Raw genomic sequence first — 19,221 nt, 5'->3', positions numbered from 1 at the left:
CACTCTCAAGAGAAGGCAAACATTGAAAATCCTGTCAAACTAAACTCTCACCATCTCAACAGGCCTTTCCACCTGCAAACCCACCTGGAACAAAGAAACAAATAAAAGCAACAAACAACTCAGCAAAATTAAACTAAAAAACTGACAAACAAAAACCAAAGAACAAATGTGTTGATACCTCCGTCAGAGTTATTATCCTGACAAAGAAGAGCCAGAGAACCCACTAGGAACATTGCTATGGCTAGTGACTATCACATTGAATGGTGGTGTCTAGCAGTAGATAGATAGATAGATAGATAGATAGATAGATAGATAGATAGATAGATAGATTCCGATCTTAATTACATTGATGTAAACCTAGAGTAACTCCAATTTTCTTGGGTTAAATTTGTCTGGATTTTTATGAATGCAAATACCCAATTCTGCATAAAAAGATTGCAAAGTATGTTCTCATGAAGGCAATAATGTCATCAGATGATTCTATTCATAAAGAAACACAGAATGAACTCGCAATCAGTGGAGAAATATAGACATTATATTCTTGCTGAATAACCTCCAACCTATCAGTTTACTCAGTGCACCTTTCATTTCCTTGTTTCTCATGCTGTAGATGATCGGATTCATCATTGGGGGCAACACAGAACAGAGAACAGCCACCAAGAGATTCAGATCTGAGGTCAAGTTGGAGGTTGGTTTCAGGAAGGCAAAGGTGCCCGTGAAAAGGAACAAAGAGACCACAGTGAGGTGAGGGAGGCAGGTGGAGCGGGATTTATGCTGGCCCTGCTCCGAAGGAATTTTCAGCACTGTTTTGTAGATCTGAACATATGACACAATTATAAATGCAAAGCAGATTAAACCTAAAAGCACATGAAAAGAAATAACAACAATTTCCCTGAGATACGAGTCAGAGCAGGTGAGGTGGAGGAGCTGGGGGATTTCACAGAAGAACTGGTCCACCACGTTGCCTCCACAGAAGGGTATTGCAAATGTGTTCCTGGTGTGCACTGCAGAGTAGAGAATAACACTGATCCAGGCACTGGTTGCCATTTGGACGAAAGCTCTCCTGTTCATTACTGTCTCCAAGTGCAATGGTTGGCAGATGGCGATGTATCGATCGTACGGCATGATGGTCAGTAAGGGAAAATTTGCTGAAGCAAAGAATAAGAAAAGAATGATTTGGGTATCTCATCCAGAATAAAAAATTGATTTTGTGTTCATGAGGGAATTGGCCATAGATTTGGGAATGGTGACACAGATGGAACCACAGTCTAGGATGGACAGATTCATCAGGAAGAAGTACACGGGGTTGTGAAGGTGGTGGTTGCAGGCTCTGGCTGTGATGATGAGAAGGTTCCCCAACAGGGATATCAGGTAAAGCAGTAGAAACACCACTGCTTTGTAAAATCTGCAGCTCCCGAACATCAGAGAATCCCAGGAGAAAGAATTCGATCATGGAGGTTTGGTTGGACATTTTCTTCCTCAGTACACTGTGTGATGTCTGTGGAGGGAATGAGAAGGACAATGATCAGGACTAGAGTGACAAAGGGAATGGCCCTGTTTCTCCTTTCCCCTGTTTCTCCTTTCCCTCCTAGATTCCTTTCTAGGAATGTCAAAGATACATAGAACTCATCACTTACAATGAGTAGGTGTTGTTAGTGCTCCTCACCTCTGACAATCAATCAGTAATATTATCACACTTGTGTAACCTCCTTCATCACTTTACCCAATCTGAGGATTCGGCACAAGGTGTGGCTTGATAAAATGCAGTATGAAGGATGGAACAAAGCACGCTCCAAATCCAACAGTTCTTGCAAAGAAGGTCCCTCCATTGCGACCATCACCAAGCTTACCACTTGGGCATGAATCTAATAGAATAAAATGCCAACACAGCTCCGTGTCTTCTGTGTCTTCTGTGTAAGTTCTGTACACCCATTTACACCATTTATACTCAGCCAGCAGCAGTGTGGAGCTAGGCCAGGAACTCTGGGTTCCACTCCCAGTCAGCTCCCGTGTGTCCTTGAACGGGGTCAGGATAGACAGGCTTTGGCTGCTTGGTTCAACTCTAAGCCAGGGTTTAAAGGGGCTCTTCTGTAAAAAACATTCTGTGTGCTGCCAACTTTACTACTTATTCAATTGTTACCTCCATGCAACTATCCCCTTGAAAGAGAAATCAGAGATGAGATCGAATCAATGAGTTTGAAATCAGGCTCTTATCAGGCAATATTAATGTTCCCCAATTTATTTAACATTTACTGCTGGTTGGAAATTTTCAGCTGGGTTCTTTTTAATGGAGATTGTTTTTTCAGCTAAACAATACCGCCAACAACAACATCTTAGAACCTGTCTGCTTCCCTCAAACATTTCGGGATTCTTTTTTAAAGAAACTGAAAACTCGGTGCAAAAGTTCCAACGAGCGCGCAGGAAGCCGCTCAGCCCCACTGCGCTGTGGGTGGCGGCGGGAGGCGCCGGGCTGTTTTAAATTGCCCGGGGACAGCAGGTGGGGCTGGGGGAAGTGCGGGGGGAGTGTGTGTGTGTGTGTGTGTGTGTGTGTGTGTGAGGTTGGAAACTTTGGTGGAGCCGGGCCCCTGGGACAGGAATATTCCTGGTGCCCGGGCTCCACAGGCCCATAGAACTCGCTGCCCATGTCAGGGAGGGACCTTCAGGCAGTTGCTGAGGGACAGAGCCAGCCTTCCCTCAGGATCTGCCAGATAAAGGACCTTCCTCTGCCAGGTCTGCCCACAAGTGAGCTGTTCTGCTCCCTTTTAAATCCTCCCTCCGGTCTGTGGCTACCCTGCAGATGTGTTGGGGTGGGTCTGGCTGAAGCCAGAGCAGCTCCTTAACCCCTTCTTGCCCAGCGTGGGATTTGTATTCCTCATCACAAATCCAAACAGAGGGGGGAAACCCTTGAAGGTACAGCATTCCATACTATTAACGGCTAACAAGCCTAGCAGGCCTGAGGGGCTATTTTTGCAAGCTTTCGAGCTTTTTGTTCTATTGGTACTTTTATCTAATTCTTCAGGTGTATTCTTTAGGTAGCAAATTATTACCCCACCTAGCAGTAACAATAGGAATTTTGAATCCTTGATTTTATCCTGGTTTCTCTTGAACTCTTTGGAAGGTGACTTTAGATGATGCTTCATGCAGCAGACATTCTTTTGCCCTGTGTCATCCTGGCATCTCCATTACCGGGCTCGGGAGGAGGGTAAGAGAGAATCCACTCTGCAGCCTGCAGAAGACTGCATTCTAATTCAAAAGTTTGTTACTTTTTGTCCTGATTTCCTTCCGCTCCTGGAAGGTGATAGTCGGAATTTTTTTTTGAAGCATGAATTCTGGATGACTTTTTCAAATGTTTGGATAGAGAGAGCTTTTGTAGGTCACCCTCCCCTTGTCCCCAGTATCTCATGAAACCATTGCACTCATTGATGTGCTGTTCACACGCCATTGCCCTCAATAGCTCCTCCGCGTACTCTGATGCGATCCTATCACATGCCTGGAAAATTACTTGGTTTTCTGATAGTTCTAAAATATTAAGGGATTCCCCAAAGTCAGAGCCAGGATTGGTAAAGGTCCCCAAAACACAACTGCAGCCTACCCTGCATCAGTCAGATCCAGCGTCTTAATTATCTGTAATTAATTTAAAGTAAAACAAGAGGTTGATGCTCAGTCAACCCGTGAAACTCTTTGCCAGGGGATGTTGTGAATGCCAAGACTATAACAGGGTTCAAAAAATAACTCTAGAAATTGATGAATGAAAGGTCCATCAATGGCTATTAACCAGTATGGGTGGGAATGGTGTCCTTAGTCTCTGTTTGCCAGAAGCTGGAAATGGTCAACGGGAGATGGATCACTTGATGAATACCTGTTCCGTTCATTCCCTCTGGAGAACCTGGCATTGGCCACTGTCAGCAGACAGGTTGCTTGTGCCTCTGTGAATCTTCCAGGGACGGAAGTGAGATGGAGAGTACACGAGAATTTATGAAAGAGTGATCTAGAAGCATTCCACAGTGTGTACAGACAGAAAGCAAAGTGAGGATTCTTCCCCCCACCCCAGGCAGTACAATGAATATAGTCTCTGTTTCCTTCCACTGGAAGACACTTGCACGCCTGCTGGGCCAAGACTGCTGCGTGGGACTGTGGGTGCTACAAGTGGCCAGCAGTGGGCCAGAAGGACGAGGACCGTGCAGGAGGTTTGCCAATAGAGGCAAAGAGAAGCCAAAAGCACCTGGCTTCCAAAAGAGCCAAAGAGGAGAAGGACACAATCCATCAAGAGAGACTGCTCTAGAGGTTCCTGGATGAAGAGAGGTGGAGCAGACAGTGGGACGGATTGCTCAGGGAGAGAATGCTGGGTATGTGGGCCAGCAGGGTGATTCATCCAGCTCCGTGACAGAGCCTGCACCAATGCATGTGCCAGCTGCAATGTCTGCAGGTTCACAGATACCCGTAGACAGGAGAGGGGAATGGTGTCCCTGGTCCTGGTTCACAATGGTTGGAGGGTGGAGTTTCTAGCAGGGCCAGTGAACAACATTATAAGTAGGGTTTGTTTTCCAAACTATTCATAGTTGTGTGTCTGAGAGAAAGATTTTTTAACCCCTGTCCAAGGGATGGACCCCTGTCTCCGAGACCAGGGACGTGGCAGAGCGCAGACTGGTTTATGACATATACGACATCTTTGCTGGTCAGCCCTGAACTCTGAATTCCATGATTCATCTTCTTCTGACACTTAATAGCTTTTCTATTTTAGCTGTAGCGATTCTTCAGACGCTCGGCCAAATGGCAATCCAGCTTCCATGTGGCATCTCAATTTCCCACTCTCTAAAGTGGGGATAATCCTTACCCACATTCAGAAAGTGGTTGATCTTCCCTCTTTCTTCCCAGGTCCCTGCCCTCCTTGCCCAGCCCCGGCCTCTGTCCTGTTCCCCAAACTTCCATGCCCATGTTAGTGCCTGTCTCACCCCGCCTCAACCTGCAAGGTCTCCTGCCAGCAAAGGGAAGCTGCTCCTGGATCTGGAGCTGCCTTCGTATGTCCTGAGGGCTGTCCTGTACCATGATCACCACGGGCAGGTAGTTCTAACAAGGCCAATAGCATAGTGGTCAATAGGTTTCCAGTATAGGGTGGTGTTTATGTGACCATCGCTTATTAGCACCGTAGTGTCCAGGAAGTGGATCTCTTGTGTGGACTGGTCCAGGCTGAGGTTGATGGTGGGATGGAAATTGTTGAAATATGGTGGAATTCCTCAAGGGCTTCTTTTCCATGGGTCCAGATGATGAAGATGTCATCATTGTAGCACAAGTAGAGTAGGGGCATTAGGGGACGAGAGCTGAGGAAGTGTTGTTCTAAGTCAGCCATAAAAATGTTGGCATATTGTGGAGCCATGCGGGTACCCATAGCAGTGCCACTGATTTGAAGGTATACATTGTCCCCAAATGTGAAATAGTTATGGGTGAGGACAAAGTCACAAAGTTCAGTCACCAGGTTTGCCGTGACATTATCGGGGATACTGTTTCTGATGGTTTGTAGTCCATCTTTGTGTGGAATGTTGGTGTAGAGGGCTTCTACATCCATAGTGGCCAGGATGGTGTTATCAGGAAGATCACCGATGGATTGTAGTTTCCTCAGGAAGTCAGTGGTGTCTCAAAGATAGCTGGCAGTGCTGGTAGCATAGGGCCTGAGGAGGGAGTCTACATAGCCAGACAATCCTGCTGTCAGGGTGCCAATGCCTGAGATGATGGGGCGTCCAGGATTTCCAGGTTTATGGATCTTGGGTAGCAGATAGAAGACCCCTGGTCGGGGTTCGAGGAGTGTGTCTGTGCAGATTTGTTTTTGTGCTTTTTTCAGGGAGTTTCTTGAGCAGATGGTGTAGTTTCTTTTGGTAACCCACAGTGGGATCAGAGGGTAATGGCTTGTAGAAAGTGGTGTTGGAGAGCTGCCGAGCAGCCTCTTGTTCATATTCCGACCTATTCATGATGACGACAGCACCTCCTTTGTCAGCCTTCTTGATTATGATGTCTGAGCTGTTTCTGAGTCTGTGGATGGCATTGTGTTCTGCACGGCTGAGGTTATGGGGCAAGTGATGTTGCTTTTCCACAATTTCAGGTCGTTCACGTCGGCGGAAGCACTCTCTGTAGAAGTCCAGTCTGTTGTTTCAACCTTCAGGAGGAGTCCACCCAGAATCCTTCTTTTTGTCGTCTTGGTAGGAAGGTCTCTGTGGGTTTATATGTTGTTCAGAGGTGTGTTGGAAATATTCCTTGAGTTGGAGACGTCGAAAATAGGATTCTAGGTCACCAGAGAACTGTATCATGTTCCTGGGGGTGGAGGGGCAGAAGGAGAGGCCCCGAGATAGGACAGATTCTTCTGCTGGGCTAAGAGTATAGTTGGATAGATTAACAATATTGCTGGGTGGGTTGAGGGAACCACTGTTGTGGCCCCTTGTGGCATGTAGTAGTTTAGAGAGTTTAGTGTCCTTTTTCTTTTGTAGAGAAACAAAGTGTGTGTTGTAAATGGCTTGCCTAGTTTTTGTAAAGCTCTCCAACACCACTTTCTACAAACCATTACCCTCTGATCCCACTGAGGGTTACCAAACGTTAGTGCCTGTCTCACTCCCCGCAACCTGCAAGGTCTCGTGCCAGCAAAGGGAAGCTTCATTCTGCAGATCTGGAGCTGCATTCGCATGTCCTGAGGGCTGTCCTGCACCATGGTCACCACGGGCAGGTAGGTCATCAACCTCCATCTCTGCCCCAGCTACAGGATGGCCTCTGGTTCCTGCTCCCTCAGGCACCTGGAATAGGGGTGGGGTTGGCAGAGCAGGAGAACACCCCATGAGGTTAAGAAATGGCAGTGAGAGCCTTTTCCCTCCCTGGGAGACTACGGCGTCCCTCTGTGGGGACTCCCTTCCTGGCAGGTGCTGTGCTTTCGTTCCTGGACACTGCCAGGAGACCCAGCTCCCAACCCTAGCAGCTTGGCTGTGCCATCCCCTACTGTGTACCCAAATTGCCTTTAAAGGAATATCCAAGCCCCTCCCAGGCCTGCTCCCATTGCGGGTCTCTCTCCTGGCTGAGCACAGGCTGTTCTTATATCACCCAACAGGCCTGGATCCTAGATACATGCTGCTCCTTCTCATGTGCCCCTGCACTTATTCCCTTCACCTGGGGATAGGTTCACTTGAGCTACTACCCCTTCCATGGCCATCTCATCCTGGGACAGCCTGAAACTGGAAACCTGTGCTCGAACAGTAACTGTTTGCTAGGAAAGGTGCTGAAGTCACAATGGAAGAGGAAATCCTTTGGACTTGATTGAAATTATTCCAAAGGAAAGTGATTGAGGGAAAATGTCCAGCTTTATCCTCCTAGCAAAAGAAAAAAAATAAGGTCAGAAAGGACCATTCAGTCCATCTTCTGTGTAACACAGGCCCTAGAATGGCACTGAATGCTTCCTCCAGAAAACCTACGACATGAGACTGAGCCAGATCACGTCTTCTGGAAAGACATCTCCAAGCATTAGAGCCAGCTAGTCAGAAAAAATCTTTCTTCTGCAGTGCCATGAAGTTAAAGGACACGGAGAAGAAGAAAACCTTGACTCGGGTTGTTACTGGAGCTGAAGCAGAGAGGCCAAGACAAACACGGCTAGGGCCCAGGACTGACTATCAGCAGATCTGCCATTTTCTATTCCTGGCTTTTTGACCATGAGCGAATCTCTTTGCTTCTCTGTGCCTCAGTTTCCAAGACTATAAAATAAAGCTACTCAAGGTTCTGTTTTTTTCTCTTCTGTTTTTCAAGGCGGGACACTTAGATACATTTGGGGACTGTCTACGCTACAGGACTAGAGTGTCTTTGAAAGCTGATGACCCCACATGTTGTTCAGAAGCTATGGATGACACAAGCTCCTACGTTTGTTCTGTGCTTAGCCCTATAGGGCACAGCTGGGCTGGGTGGCCTTTTCTCGCTGTGCTGTGCGGAGCAGGTTCTGGGCACGAGGGATATGAAGAGGCTGTCAAGGACTAATTCTTGAAAATAAATATCAATGAACTGCAACCCAAATAAAAAATCACTGCTGCTAACGTTGGTGGGTGATAAAATAGTAGTAGAGTGGTAATTAATGAGGAGAGGGCAGTGACACAGAGCAATTGGATCCCTTGATAAGCTGGAGCCATTCAAAGAAAACAAGTTGGAAAAGAACCAAATGAAGGGTCCTATAGCTAGCAACAAAGCATGCAGGCCACACCTACAGAATGGGGAAGTGTATCCAGGAAAGCACTGAGTGTGAAGAGGATTTAGGGGCCATGCTAGGCAAGCCATTCAACATGAGCACCCAGGGTTATGCTGTGGTGAACAGGGCTAAAGCCATCATTAGATGCATGAAAAGAGCAGTGAGGAGCATAGGGAGGTGACACACCATGAGGAAGACTGATCATGGAATCCTGCATACAGTTTTGGCATCCACCTTTGAAAAAAGATTTGGAAATCTTGGAGATGGGGCAGCAAAAAGCAATGAAACATTTTGAGGGCTGGAGAAAAATGCCTGCGAATGAACTATTGAAAGAGCTCAGCCTGTGTAGACACGATAAAGAAGATCGGGAGGTGACATCATTGAAGTGTTGAAGTGACTTCATGGAGAGAAAATATCGGGTAGGAAAGGGCTCATTAATCTAGCAGAGAAAAGCATAACAGTGGCTGGAAACTCAAAAGAGACCAATTCGTATTCAAAAGAGGGTACACATATTCAATGGTGAGGATGAATCACCAAAGGAACAAACTAGAAAGGGAAGTGGTGGGAATTCCCCACCTCTTGATGTCTTCTAATGAAGACGAGATGCCTTTCTGGAACGTCTGCAGTCAAAAACTAGCTACTATGCTCAACAGAAAGCATGTGATATGCAGGGGGTCAGATGACTTGCTCAAATTGTCTCTTCTGTCCATAAAGCCTGCTCATTTATGAAAACCTGAGTGTAGCATGGGGAGAAGCCTCTGATGTTTTACTGTGTTCGGCTTGAGCACACAATGAACGCTCATTGAGTGGGATGATCCAGGGGAAGCAGCTGAAATATCCAATGTGGCTGGACAGGGGCAGGACATCAGCACTGCAAGGGAGGGGTGGGTGTGGCAGTGACATCACAAGGGCCTTTGGCAGGACCTCAGCCTATTGGACAAAGGTGGTGGGGAGGCGATGACCTCACAGAGAGATCTTGACATCAGCCAGGCAGGACAGGGGTGCAGGACAGGGGCAACCTCGGAGATCCCTGTGGCTTTGCTTCAGCACGTCTCCTTCTCGAGGTCTCTCCTGGAGGACTGAGAGAGCATTCACTTTCACGTACGTGAGCGCAAGGAGGACCCTCTTCGGAGTTTTCTCCTTTTCTTTTAGTGGTTTTACTCGAAAGCAGACTTCCCTATATAGAAGGTAAGAGCCTCGGAGAGGTTTGGAACCTGTTCAGTCTGATCCATCAGGTGCCGGCTGATTTTTAGGAAAGGAAAACACTAGATTGTGGGGGCAGCATTTTATTTCCGACCTAGGACATTGTCCCTTAGAATTACTGGGGACATTGGGGTTTCTCCTTTTTGTTTTCCCTTTTCCTCTATCCCTCCTACCTTTCTCTTCTTGCTTCCTTTGTCCTTTTCCTCTGCTCTCCTCCTACCACCAGGAACTCTGTGTGTGGAGCGAGGGCCAGGGGGGGCGGTTGTGGGAGGCCCTCACAGAGAGGTGAGACTGGAATTGGGCTCTGAGAGTGATCCCCTCGGTGGTGACCAGGGCCATTCTTTGGGCTATTTGATGAGAACCCTTAGCCTCCCACCCCCCAAAGTCTCAACCTTGATTGGCTGAGGAGGGGGCTATTGACAGGGAGAAAACTCTGGTCTTTGTTGTTCTCTTTTATGACCAAGCAAATAAGTCACAACCAGTTATAAGTCTGACCAATGTTGATGCTGGTCTCCATTCATTGTCCTGGAGCAGTTCATGATCCTCTCGAACATTCCAATTCTTCTGAAATACTTGTTGAATAATTACGATGAAAAATTGTTGGTCTGTAGCTCATTTGAGAGCAACTCTGCTACTGACTGGCTGCATCAGCTAAGACAGGTCCCTGCTCCTTTCTCAGCCTTCGTTTCTCCTTCTGTCAAGGACGAATAACAATCCTCTCCCACCTACCTCACCATGGGTGGCTGCTGGGGATCCACTGAAGAGTGTCACTCGGAGCAGTGCAGACTAGGGGGTGTCCTATCACACTGAGCCATATCCGATTATGACCTAATATTCGATTGGATTTGTATTTTATTCTTTTGAAATTGTGAAGAGCAGCAACTACTTAGCTCAGACTGAAGCTTCTCATCTAATTTTCTAGATCATAGTTGTTTTCAGAGTCGCAGCCGTGTTAGTCTGTATTCGCAAAAAGAACAGGAGGACTTGTGGCACCTCAGAGACTAACCAATTTATATGAGCAGAAGCTGTCGTGAGCTACAGATGCATCCGATGAAGTGAGCTGTAGCTCACGAAAGCTTATGCTCAAATAAATTCGTTAGTCTCTAAGGTGCCACAAGTCCTCCTTTTTCTATTTGCTAGGTCATAGTGTCTCCTCTTTGTGTACGACGAGACAGTTTAATGCACTGTGACAAACAGGAGACACTCTTGTTTTGCAAACAAATATTTTTGCTAAGAATTTTCATCCTACTCGTTATGATTTCAAGAAACAAAGTGGTTTCATCTGAATGGATTTTCTGACAGAAACGGTTTTCATGAAAATGTTCACACCTGATTTCCTGGGCTCTATCCCTGCCTCCAGGGGGTTGTTGTCTCATAGTTAGAACAGGAGTCATCACTGTTGGCTTCTCTTTCTGGCTCCGTCACCGCTTTGCTGTGTGACACCTTGGGTAGGTCCAATGGGAACAGGGTCAATTCTCTAACTCCAGGCAGCAGGGAGCCTGGGTGAGATAAGGGATGTTAAGGCCGTCTGAGAAGGAGAAAGGGATGTTTCCAGGTGTTGAATGTCAAGAATTCTAAACTTTGCTAAAATGGCTAATCTCGAGAAATAAGAACTAGTTGGGGCCAAACTTGAACCATTGTCTTTTTTAAAGCCCATTCAGGGATGTGAGTCCCAGAGAGCCATAGAGAGTGGGAGCAACTTGCCCAAAGTCCCACAGATCAATAGGCAGCAATGGAAGCAGGAGTGACACTCCCTCTCAAAGGCAGGGGGACCAGACATTAGGGCCTGGTTGCAATTGCCAGCTGTGGGAGGGAGTGTGCGGCCGTGGTTAGTGAAGGGGTCCATCCATGGCTCTGACACTCAGTGTGACCCTGAGCTGGTAGCTGAGGCCCGTTTGCCATCAGTAGGGTTGGGGTCCCATGGCTACAGTCCAGTGGGTTTGGGAGGCTCCAGGAAGGTGTGTAAAGTGCTGGGATGTCAGGATCACCTCTGCCCTAGGGCCGTGTTCTGCAGCCCCCTGCTGCTGGCTGAGTTTCTCCGTCCCTTCGCAATCAGACAGACTCTTGTTTTCACAGCCAGTCGATCGCCCTCGTGTCATCACCCTGCCTGCTGGCTGGGCAGGGTAACTCCTGAGGTCACCATCCTCTCCAGCCTGCCTTGGGCTTGGAGAGTGAGGAGGAGGGTGAGGGACGTCTGCTGACCCTGAACATCCGCCATCCATTATCCCATTACTGAGAGCAAGTGAGTGGCATTCGGGTTCCTCAGTGGCTTCCCCTGTCTGTGTGGGGAGAGGCAGAAAAGGGGGGAGAGACTATCTCCAAAGGGGGATTTCCTTTGCAAACAGCCCCCAAGAGCCCCTCACTCTTAGGCCAGGCAGGGGCTTCTCCAGAGCCGTCTCCAGTGTGTTTGGAAAGGTTCCAGCAAGGGGGCTCCTAGTCCTTCCCTTGTGGGACACTGTTCCCCAGGCTGAGAGTCTCGGAGCTGGGCCAGACCCTGTGAGCTGCTGAGCCTGGAAATCAATGGGGAACGAGGAGGGCCCTGGTCATGGTTCTGCTCTGAACCCTCCTGCTTCTCAGCGTCCTCTGGAACTGGTCGCTCGCTCAGCACCGGTCAGAGATGGCCGGTGTCACTGACCCCACCCCACCCTATGGACACGTTTCCCAGATCTCAGTGCCCGGTCTGAGCTCTCTCCCTCCCCCGCCTCCAGGGTTTCACACCGAGCAGGTTCCCGTGGGCTGCGCTCTGAGCGGCCAGGCCCTCGTGGACCCCCGAGGTTCCAGTATACCTACGATGGGAGGGACTTCATCAGCTTTGACGACCAGACGGGGACGTGGGTCGCGGCCGAGCAGCCGGCCTTCCCTCAGAAGCAGAGCTGGGAGACGGGCAAGACGTGGACTCAGTACGTCCGGTTGTACCTGAAACGAGTGTCTGGACACCCTGCAGAGCCCGGTGCAGCAGGGGAGTGGGGTCCTGCGGCAGCAGGGTGAGTGAGCCTGCAAGGAGCTAGCATGGGGTGTGGGAGGGGCACAGTCACACCAATGGGACTTAGGTACAGAGGTGCCGACTTTCCAATGCTCCAGGGGATGCTCGACCCCCACTCTGCCCCAGGCCCTCCCCCCACTCCACCGCTTCCTGCCCCACCTCTTCCCACACCTGCTCCGCCCCCCACTCCAACCCCTCTGCTTCTCCCCACCCTGTTCCGCCCCCTTCCCCCTCGTGCGCCGCCCCCTCGCTCCTCCCCCTCCCCCGTGAGCCTCCTGCATGACACAGAACAGCTGACTGTGGCGGGCAGACAGCGTTGTGGGGGAGGGGGAGGCGCTGATCGGGAGGGCTGCTGGTGGGTGCTGAGCACCCGCCATGTTTTTTCCTGTCGGTGCTCCAGCCCCGGAGCACCCACGGAGCCGACGCCTATGCTTGGGTATCTCCGGAAAGGGTGGTGTGGCTGGGCAGATGGACTGTGATGAAGCGCGCCTGTGTTCTATTCCAGCTCTGTCCCTGGCCTGCTGGGTCACCCTGGGCCAGTCACAACCCATCTCTGTGCCTCAGTTTCCTCATCTGTACAATGGGGATAATGAAGCTGACCTTTTTTTGTAAAGTGCATGGAGATGGAGCAATGACGAGCTTGTCGAGAACTGTGGGTTGTTCTCAATTGTTACCAGTGCAGACAGTTTATTAGCTGGTGCTAGCAGTTCTGGCTGCCTGGGCGCCTCCATTCTGCAAGCCCTTTCCTGTTGGCTTCCAGCTCCCTCCAACATCTCCTTTTTGGGCTGAACCGTTTCAGCCCTGGGTTGTGAGTTGATTAATTTTGGCAAGTTTGAGCCGGAAAAGGCCCAGCCGTCTGTGCGTGTGAAGGCAGCAGACTGGGAATGGGGCGGGGGATGCATTTTGTCATTTGACAAAGAAAAAACACTTGCCTTGAGCTTCTTTTGCCCAGTGCTAGCACCTCCTCAGTCGAGGGCAGAGGCGTGGAAAGGGCCAGGGACTCGGGGCAGTGTGGCAGCGGGATTGAAGTGCCCGAGGATGCAGAGAGGGACCTGCTGGGATTTCCAAAGGGAGGCGCCTGACTCCCTGTGAAATCACCGGGGTTAGGCACCGAGGGGGGTTGGAAATCCAACTGGCTCTTAGCCCCCTAAATCGCACATGCATGTTTGGAGGGTCCAGTGAAAACCTGCCTGGATGTAGCTGGGTTACAGTGCAGGAGCGTGCGCAGTGAAGGAGACCTGGGCCCAGGCTTCTGCTGGTAACTACCCAGTTCAGCTACACCAATATGAGAAAGGATTAGAACAGAGGGGATTGACACCAGATTAACTAACTCTATTTACGAATCAATGTAAATGGGTGCAGACCAGGTCTCTCTCACATGTGAGTATTCCTCAAATTCAAACTGGAACAGGTGCAGAGAAGGGCTACTAGGATGATCTGAGGAATGGAGAGCCTACCTTATGAGAGGAGACTCAAAGAGGTTGGCTTGTTGAGCCTAATCAAGGAGCGTATGATGGGTCCACCTACAGTGGTGTGTGGCCCATTGGCGACTGTCAGTAGCAAAAATCCCCAATGGCCAGAGACTGGACATTAGATGGGGAGGGCTATGAGTTGCTACAGAGAATTCTTTCCCAGATATCTGGCTGGTGGGTCTCACCCACATACTCAGGGTCTAATTGATCACCAGATTTGGGGTCAGGAAGGAATTTTCCGCCAGGAGAGACTGGCAGAGACCTTGGGGGGTGGGGTTGTTGCCTTCCTCTGCAGCATGGGGCACGAGTCACTGCTGCTTTAAACTAGTGTCAGTGGTGAATTCTCTGTAACTTGAAATCTTTAAATCATGATTTGAGGACTCCAGTCGCTCAGGCAGAGGTTAGGGGTCGGTTCCAGGAGCAGGTGGGTGAGGTTCTGTGGCCTGCAATGTGCAGGAGGTCAGACTAGATGACCACAATGGTCTCTTCTAACCTTAAAGTCTATCAGACACTCTGCAGGGCCTTTACCTGTTCTATTACATGGTCCCAGCCCCTGGCGTCTGGCTAACGCCCCGTGTCTCCTCCCAGTGCACCCCAAGGTCTCAGTTTCCCGCAGAGATGCCCCCGATGGCTCCATCACCCTCTCCTGCCACACCAGGGGTTCTTACCCACATCCCATCCACATCTCCTGGATGCAGGATGGAAAAGACATCCTGGTGGAGAAAGAGTCCAGCGGGATCCTGCCCAACGCTGACGGCACCTACTACATGCAGTCATCTCTTGAGATCTCCCTGCAGGAGGAGGACAGGCACCGCTATGCCTGCCGGGTAGAGCACAGCAGCCTGGCAGAGCCTGCGCTTGTCTGGAGTAAGGGTGGGGCGAATGGCGGGGGGTGGGGGCACAGCCCTCTTGGAGTTTCAGAGATGGGGTGAGCCCCTGTAGCAGAAGGGTCAATATCCCTGCCCATCATCAGTGTGAACTCTTCTAGTCTGGGGATTTGTGTGATCCACAGAAATGGCCGATCCCTCAGAGAATCTGATTTTCTGGCCATGGTGGCATCCAGTGACGGTGAGTTCCACAGGCTGATGTTATTACAAGTGAAAGGCCCAGCAACTGTGTGGCGTGTATGGCTGGCAGTGCCTGGCAGAGTGCCCGGTCTTGTGCCCCATCCCTGTCCGCCTCCTGCCTCAGACTTTCCTCTCCTCTGGAGGCCAGGTCTCTGTATAGGCCCTTGGGGAGAGGTTCAAGGCAAAGGCCTGTGGCTGACCCAGGAGGATGGTCCAGTGGGTACTCCCCTCGCTGACCTGAGTCCTTCTCCATCCCACAGCCCCTGGGAAGAAGGGCTCCCTGCCCCTCTGGGTCCTGGCCTCCATTGCCCTGGCTGCGCTGATTCTGGCTGGAGCTGTAGGAGCAAGTGTTACCCTGTGGAGGGGAAAATCAGCAGGTAACAGTTGGTCCCTGTGGAGCTGGGATGTATGCGAGGGCGGCTCGGGAATGGGGCAGCCCAGCCAGCCAAGGGTGAATGGGTCCTCCCACCCCCAAGGAGAGGTGGGGCAGCGTTGATCACAGTAGCCTGGTCCTGCTGGGGGCAGAGTGGGCTCTGTGGTTGACTGGGCATCTTATTGTGCGGGGGGTCACTGGGGTAGGGCTGGCCTCAGCGTGGTGCAATCGGGGTCACGGAGAGCCTTGTTTCTGGGGAAGGGGGAGTCGGGGTCACCATGGGGGAGGGGTTACCCTGCTCCCCTGCACTGATCCTCATTCTCTGCTTGTGTTTCAGGCCCATGGAGACCCAGCTACGCTCTGGCAGCCAGTGAGTAAATCTGGGGTACAGGGCCCAGATGCCCCAGTGCATCATAGTGGGAGGGGAGTAGTGACTGAAGATGAGTGCCGATTGCTGTTTACTCTAGGCCTGACAATTCCTGGGCCTGTGGAAATCTGCGGGGCCGCCCCAGCCATCATCCTTCCCCGGCTCCCCGGCAATCTCTGACACACGCGCTGCCTTCGCTCAAAACCCAGGGAACCCCAAAGAGCGGAAACAGCATCCAAAGGTCACCCCCCAGGGCAAAGCTCGGCCAGCGTCCCAGCATGCACTGTGTGCCCCTTAGCATGACTCTGGGGACAGGAGTGCAGGCCTGTACCCGGAGCACCGGGAGATGGTGCGTAGGGTTGTTATGCTCTCTCCTGGAGGCCTGCCCATTGTCAGGACTGGGGGTTTCTGTACAGAGCTTAGTTTGGGGTCCATGAGGGGGCATGGCGGGGGGAAACCCACAGCTGAATTCCCATCCGCCTTCCCTAGCTGGGGTTCCCAACAGGTAAAGCCATCTCTAAATAATTGTCTTCTCTCTCTGTACCGCAGCAAAAATCGGAGAAGTTTCTGCTTCCAGCTCTTCATCGGGAACAGACACCCAGAGCATGGGAGCCCGGAGCTAGGTTCAGAGTGGCCCTGGCCATCCAGTGAGGAATTATGGGATGCCACCTCCATCTGTGAGGTAAATGGACCCGCTTGAAAAAACTGAATGCAGAAATTGTGGTTTGTAGGAAGAAGACTCTTTGCTCTCATCGAGGTCCAGTCTGAGATGCCACCAGCTTTTCTGACACACAAAAATCTGCTCCAAACTGAGCCACTGAGTCTCCAGATATCAGACGGTGGTTGGCTAGCGTCTCTGTGTGGAGCAGGACTTGCGGAAAGATGAGGATCTATCCCTCTCTGGCTGTGGCTGAGGGGATGTGGAACGGGTTTTTCCCTATTTCTTCTCCAGTTCCACCTTTTTGCTGGCTTTTCATTTTTAAGAAATGATTTCTGGGGGCTGACACACGACCGCCAATGTCTCAGATACCTACAGACCTGCGGACTGTGTGGATTTTTGGGTAACAAAGTGTGATGATATGGGTTCCCCTATCACAGTAGTGCTACCTCTCCCTTTCCTCATGCTCTGGTCCAGGGGCAGCACATTATGACAGACGGGGGCATTCCTGTTACCATTTGCTATGAGTGTGACATTTCTAATTTAAATTTGGACACAAATAAAGTACCTTTGTGATTGGGAAATGTGTTCTACAGCATTAAACCTTGGAGCGAGTGTAGTAACTCCTCTCTTAACGTTGTAGTTATGTTCCTGAAAAATGCGACTGTAAGCAAAATGATGTTAAGCGAATCCAGTTTCCCCATAAGAATGAATGTAAATGGGGAGGGGGGGGGGGGAGGTGAGGTTCCAGGGAAATTATTTTCACCAGACAAAAGACTGTACACACACACACACACACACACACACACACACTAAGTTTTAAACAAACAATTTAATGCTGTTCACAGCTATGATGGTTGTGAAGCTTGGTTGAGGTGGTGAAGTTAGAGGGTGGACGAGGAAGGGATATTTCCCAGGGAATGCCTTACTGCTAAATGATGAACTAACACTCGGCTGAGCCCTCAAGGGTTAACACATTGCTGTTAATGTAGCCTCACACGCTACAAGGCAGCACCAATGGAGGGAAGGGAGACAGCATGGCAGACAGAGACACACGCCGTGTGTGTGAAAGAGAGATGCACTTTGCCCCTTTAAGTACTCTGACCCCACTCTAAGTACATTGCCTTTTTAAGAAGATCGGCAGGTTGAGATGGGAGCTGCATCCAGGAAGCTCCCTCCATCCTGAGCCCTGTCGTGTCTCCCCCACCACCACACACACATTCTATGGAGATGGGGTAAGTGGGGTGCAGGGGGACACCCTGACATTAGTTCCCCTCCCCTCCCTCAGCACAGCAAGCAGGAGGCTCTGGGGAGCAGCTCCAAGGCAGAGGGCAGGAGCAGCATATGGCAGTGGGAGGAGGGACAGCTGAACTGCTAGCAATTGATAGTCTGCTGGGCGGCTGCCACACTAGGAACTTAGGGGAACAGGGAGCTGATAGGGGGGCTGCCAGTCCACCCTGGTTCCAAGCCCCCACCAGCTAGCTGCAACGGGCTGCTCTTCCTGCAAGCAGTGGACAAAGCAGGCAGCTGCCAAAGGACGTTATAAGGGAGCATTGCACAACTTTAAATGAGCATGTTCTCTAATTGATCAGCAAGGTAACAACATAACATTAACAATCTGCTTTACAAGGCTGCTTGCTGGGTCTGGCAGGAAATGAAACTTACCCTGTTACACTGTCTGCAAAGAGCCATGGCTGCAGCCGTGAATCCTTTGAAGAGCCTCCGAGATGAAGCTACTTGCTCCATCTGTCTGAGCCCTGGTCTACACTAGGAGTTTAGGTCAAATTTAGCTGCGTTATATCGATATAAACCTGCACCCGTCCACACGATGAAGCTCTTTTTTTCGACTTAAAGGGCTCTTAAAATCAATTTCCTTACTCCACCCCCAACACGGGGATTAGCGCTTAAATCGGCCTTGCCGGGTCGAATTTGGGGTACTGTGGACGCAATTAGACAGTATTGGCGTCCGGGAGCTATCCCAGAGTGCTCTATTGTGACCGCTCTGGACAGCGCTCTCAACTCATATGCACTGGCCAGGTAGACAGGAAAAGGCCTGCGAACTTTTGAATCTCATTTCCTGTTTGCATGGTCACCTGCAGCTTGCCACGCTGGCCAGAGCTCATCAGCAGAGGGAATTAAAATCAACAAAGGGCGTGGCTTTGCGAGAAACTGAATGGCCCCCTCAAGGATAGAACTCAAAACCTCAAAGATAGAACTCAAAACTGGGTTTGGCAGGCCATTGATTTCACGGAGGGAAGGAGGGAGGGAGGAGAAAATGAATACAAAACAAATCTGGTCTATTTCTTGTTTTGAGCCACTTCATCTATCTTTATACATCTTGCTGGCAGCAGACTGTGCAGTACGACCACTAGCCATCGTCATCTCCTGGGTGCTCGGCAGAAGATGCTGCAGTATGACTACTGGCCATCATCTTCTGTTGGCTGGAGGTTAAAAGACAGTGCACTGCCTGTAGGACTGAATCGCCACGAGATGAAACTTAGAAGGGAAATGACCTGGCTGAGTCACTCCCATGTTTGCCCAGGCTCCTGATTAAAAGAGCACCCAGGACTATGTCGATGACGGCTACCAGTCATACTGCACTGTCTGCTGCCAAAAGGCAATAATCTGCTGCTGTGTAGCAATGCCGTACCGCGTCTGCCAGCACCCAGGAGACATACGGTGACAGTGAGCTGAGCGGGCTCCATGCTTGCTGTGGCATGGCATCTGCACAGGTAACTCAGGAAAAAAGGCGCGAAACGATTGTCTGCCCTTGCTGTCACGGAGGGAGGGAGGGAGGGAAGGGGGGCCTGATGATATGTACCGAGAACCACCTGCGACAATGTTTTAGCCCCATCAGGTGCTGGGATTTCTACCCAGAATTGAGATGGGCGGCGG

The 19,221-nt window shown here is 50.4% G+C and overlaps 2 pseudogenes; one reads left to right on the top strand and one right to left on the bottom strand.

Moving 5' to 3' along the window:
* Positions 1–513: 513 nt before the first annotated feature.
* LOC144278366 (olfactory receptor 14A16-like) lies at positions 514–1,287 on the bottom strand (annotated as a pseudogene).
* Positions 1,288–12,023: 10,736 nt separating this feature from the next.
* LOC144278365 (class I histocompatibility antigen, F10 alpha chain-like) lies at positions 12,024–16,291 on the top strand (annotated as a pseudogene).
* Positions 16,292–19,221: the final 2,930 nt, after the last annotated feature.

The sequence above is a fragment of the Eretmochelys imbricata genome, chromosome 22 (assembly GCF_965152235.1).
Source record: "Eretmochelys imbricata isolate rEreImb1 chromosome 22, rEreImb1.hap1, whole genome shotgun sequence".
Classification (NCBI taxonomy): Eukaryota; Metazoa; Chordata; order Testudines; family Cheloniidae; genus Eretmochelys; species Eretmochelys imbricata.
Note: the sequence above shows the minus strand (reverse complement) of the source record. Positions and strands in the feature narration are given on the sequence as shown.